This window comes from Oratosquilla oratoria, chromosome 28 (assembly GCF_046742065.1).
Source record: "Oratosquilla oratoria isolate Oo_2021 chromosome 28, ASM4674206v1, whole genome shotgun sequence".
In the NCBI taxonomy this organism is placed as follows: domain Eukaryota; kingdom Metazoa; phylum Arthropoda; class Malacostraca; order Stomatopoda; family Squillidae; genus Oratosquilla; species Oratosquilla oratoria.
This window is the reverse complement of record NC_134804.1, coordinates 11,887,787-11,892,786: the sequence shown is the minus strand read 5'-3', so window position 1 is coordinate 11,892,786 and position 5,000 is coordinate 11,887,787.

Sequence of the window (5,000 nt, the reverse complement as noted above, 5' to 3'; positions counted from 1 at the left end):
TTTCTATTCTGGCCACTGCCAAACTTCATTCAACCGAGGCAACTTCCCCCCACCCTGGTTTTAAAAGATATCTTGATTAACCCTATGGTTGCCATGGTCGAATAGTAAGCTTTATTCTTGCTTCCGCCATGCGAATTTATTGAGCCAAGGGGATGAAGACCTCAGGCTGTCAAATGGTTGACATAATCATCAGTGGTGTCTGCCTTGTTCGTAGAACCTCAAGCCAGAAGCTCCTTATCATCTTCCTTTTACGTGGATTCCACCTTATCTCTCCTCCTTTACATCTGCTTCTGTTACTGTACCCAGACCACCCATCTCCTCATCTCTCACCTCCTTCTCCTTCTTTCCCTTCCCCTTCCATCTCTCTCTCCTACTTGTTTTATTTTTCTCTTCCTCTCTAAAAAGTTATGCTCTCTGAGCTTGTCTTTATTTCTATATCAAAAGCTATTTACCTTCAAGTTGTTTCCTCCCTTCATCCCTCTGTTTGGTACTGAACCTTTTCTTCTCTTTGCCTCTCTAATAACTCTTATTTTTAACAATTAGTTCTCCACAGCTAATTCTCAATTCCACTTTACTCCACCCTTTTTACTTGTCCTCGGCCCTAAACTAATCTTCTCTTCTTCTCTTTATTAGCCCTCCATTGTTACTTGTAGTTAAGCATTCACAGCTAATTCTCCGTTCTGCTTTATTTTTTTTTCGTTTTCCTTCTTCTCTTTCTTCCCAGCTAATCTTCACAATTTTCTTCCCTACAGCCAATCTCCCGTTCCTCTTTCCTTTTACTGACCTGCCTATCCCTCCCTTTCAATTTCCCTCCATTTTTCCCTTTACCTATGCCTCCACAGCAACTTCCCTCTTCCCTTCCACTTTCCTCCTCTTGACCTGGGTCTCCCTCCCTTTCACTGGCTGTCCGTGATTGGCTGGCCATTACGCGCCAAACAAGGTCAAAACAAGGTCAAAGGTGGGCTAAACGATCTTCCTCGAGCCGTCTGTCTTGCGGCAAAGAGAAGACCCCCCCCCTCCCGCCTCCATTCCCCTGACTGAAGGCGTTTATCTGTCCGCCCCAACGAACGGCTCCCATTACCACTGACACTAAGAAGATGGTAGAAGGGGGGCAGAGGAAGGAATGGGCCCAAGGGAAGTGGGAGGGAGGGAGGGAGGGAGGGTGAGAGTAAGTGAGAGAGAGAGAAGGATAGAAAAGGAGAGGGATGAGATGGAGCCGAAGGAAAAGAAAGTTGTAAGGGAAGAGAAATAAATGATTGAGAAGAAAAAACGAGGAAGGACATAAGAAGAGGAAAGAGTAAACGGTAACAGAAAAAAAGAAAGGAAAAGGGAAGGATGGGAGGGCACAGTAGAAGAAAAGGTGAAGCGATAGGGACAAGAGAAAGGTAGCGAAAAAACAAAGGTGGAGGAGGAAACCATTGTGAGGGAGGGAAAGAAGAAGGGTAAAGATTAGAAGATGGTCAAAAGAGGGATTGAAAAAGAAAAGAAAAGAAAAAATAACAGTAAAGAATTAGATTAAAGGAAAGAAATGCCATGAGAGAAGCTCAGGAACAAAGGGGCGGAAAAGACAAGTGTTATGAGTGTAGAGAAGGGGGAAAGAAAGAGAATAAGAAGAAGAGGAGAGGAAGAAGAAGTAAGATAGGGGAACACAGAAGGCATTTGTCTCCTAGATGCAGCGAAGAGCGGCCATTACCAGTGACTCGAACGGGCATGAGAGTGGAGGAGAGGAGTAGGAAAGAGGAGAGGAGGAGAAATGAGATAGAGAAGAGGGGGAAGAACGTGGGGGTGGGGGAGACAGAATGGGGGCGAATCAGCAAGAGTTAGATTCATGCACCAAAGGGAGAAGGCCAAAGGCTGCAGGAGGAGTCAAAGCTAGTAGACGGTCCTTACTTGTAAGGCTCGTTTGAGTCGAAGAAGGCCAAGAAGAAAGTAGAGGGTTTTCGAATGCAAAGAATGAAAGATGAAAAACATGGCCGGTAACAGGAGGTCAATATGCATTCCATGAAATCTGCAAGTCAAGGTGCTACGGAAGATGTGCACGAAGGCCACGATGGGAAATGAGAGCATGTTTACGAGTATATAAACAAAAGAAAAAAGAAATGTCTTTGAAAATAACCGCAGGCTTTGACAAGGAACATATGCATTGAGGAACAATAAAGCGAGAAGACGAGGAAGAAGGCGTAAGAGGGAAGCGTCGGGCGCCATTGCCACTGATTCGGCGCATTTATCTCCGGGAGGGGAGTGTGGCACTGTGTGGCCGCCTGGCGACTCGCCCGACACGGCGAAGGCGGGGACCTGGACCGGCTCGGCGGGGCCCAAGCTCAGATAGGTTGATAGGGGGTCGACAAAGGAAGAAAGAAGAAAGTGGAGGTCAATGGTGAACAGAGAAGAAGCATTGTCGGAAATTGGAAAGAAAGGCGATTCTTGAATGATGAAAGATATTTGAGGAGGAAAGAAGAATGGCAGAAAGAAGAATAGAAAATAGATGTTTGCATTGCATGGAATTCATTTTCTGGAAGAAATGGGGAGGATTTGGAGATGAATCGAAGAACTGTAATGCTCCTGGAGGTTTCTGCTGGAAGGAATTTTTGGATTCTTTGTTGACGTCTCCAAGAGATTCCAGTTACTGTACCTTTGTCGATGAAGCTAAGAAGTATGTGGACAGATATCACCCATCTTGGATGGAATTCTACCTATACCATCGCTCCAACTACCAACATGAATGGTGATTTTTATTCAAGGGTTAAAACATTGGTCTGTGTTATAATTTCATCTGACGCCAACCATGAATAGTAACTTCAGTTTCCAGCCATCTCAAGCTTTTCTATAACAAGGGTTATGTACATTTTAAGTCTTTGGCTGCATTCAGGATACTTCCTTCAGCTGTGCAGGAACTTCTCGATTAAGAAGTACAGATTCCACAAATACATACATACATACATATACCAAGGCCTTTTTCCCCCTTACCAGGGGGGTAGCCAAAAAGGACAAGGCACAAAAACATTCCCACCCATTTCATCCCCGAAAACACTCCAGACCCCTCCACCCTCCCTCCCATCTGAGCACCTCCTAGATGGCGGGTCATCCCTGCACCCTGTCCACTGCCCTGGATCAGAAGCAGTGTCGCAGGACACAGCACATCCACAGCAAGGCCGCTTCATTAAATCGGCGACCCCCCCCCTCTCCGTCCCCCCATATAAAGGAGAGGACGGGGAGAAATCCCTTCGGGCTGCGTCAAAGATTTTTGCTCACACACACTACCTCACCCCCATTCCCCCGTCCAATCCACCTCATGCATCACATCATTTTCCATATACAACCATTCTCCATTCACCCCCGTCTTCTGTCCTCTCCCGTCCTTCCTCAACCGACATTCCCCTCTTCCCCAAAGCCCCCTTCACCCCATCCATCCATCTCATCCTAGGACGTCCCCTCATGTTCCCTCCCTCCACATCTGCCTTCCATACCTCCTTTACTAGTCTTTCTTCACTCATTCTTTCCATGTGTCCAAACCATCCTAATACTTTTTCATCAACCCTATCTCCCAGCTCCCTTTCCAACCCTGTTCTCCTCCTCACTTGCTCATTTCTCACTCTATCCAGCCTAGTAACCCCCATCATACTTCTCAGACACTTCATCTCAAACACATTCAAGTTCCTTCTCTCTTCCTCTCTCATGTTCCATGTTTCTGCTCCATACAGTGCTGTTGGCACAATCACTCCTTCATACAGTCTCCTCTTAGCATCCATTCCCAGATTCCTATTCCTCATTACATTTTTTAAACCACCAAGGCATTTACTCGCTTCTCTCAATCTACATTCTACCTCCACCTTCACTCCACCCTTTCCTGCCACATTTGCACCCAACTATCTAAAACTATCCACTTCCTCCAGTTGCTCTCCCTTAATGCTCACTTCCAGATTACTGCCACTTTCACCCCCTATACATCTCATCACCTTACTTTTACCCACATTTATCTTTAGCTTTCTTCTATCACACACTCTCCCAAACTCTGTCACCAGCTTCCTCAATCCCTCTTCCGATCCTGCCACAAGCGCAGTGTCGTCCGCAAACAACAGCTGGCTCACCTCCCACTTTTCTCCATTTTCCTTAACCATCTTCAATCCCTGACCCACTACCCTTGCATTCACCTCTCGCACCACCCCATCCATGTATAAGTTGAACAGCCAGGGTGACATAACGCATCCCTGACGAAGTCCCACCTTTACCTCAAACCACTCACTCTCTCCATTTCTAATCCTGACACAAGCTCTACTACTCTCATAAAAACTCTTGACAGCTCCCAGAAGCTTTCCTCCTATCCCGTATATCCGCATAACCTCCCACAGTGCCTTTCTGTCTACCCTGTCGTAAGCCTTTTCCAGATCCATAAAGGCCCAGAAAACATCCTTCCCCTTACCTATAGCTTTCTCACATATCTGTCTTACCACAAAAATCTGATCTACACAACCTCTACCTGTCCTAAACCCACACTGTTCCTCACCAATTACTCCCTCTGTTCCTCTCCTAATCCTCTAAATCAAGATCCTCCCATAAGCCTTCCCAACTACACTTAACAAGCTAATCCCTCTGAAACTACTACATTCACACTTGTCCCCCTTTTCCCTTGTAAAGTGGAACTATACACGCACTCCTCCAGTCCTCTGGCACTCTACCTTCTCTCCAGCAAACATTAAATAACCTCACCAACCAGTCCACCATCACTATACTTCCTTTTTTAAGACATTCTGCATGGCATCCATCCAGACCAGGTGCCTTACCTGCTTTCATCATCTTAACTGCTGCCTTCACTTCATCCTTCCTTATTTCTCCTCCATTTTCCTCACTCATCACTCTCATTTTCTTAGCATTTCCCACTGCAGCTATCTTTCCCTCCCTATCCTCCTTCACATTTAGCAACTCCCTAAAATATTCTGCCCATCTTCCCCTTACTGCCTTCTCCTCCATTATCATCTCTCCATCTGCACCTTTTACCTTTT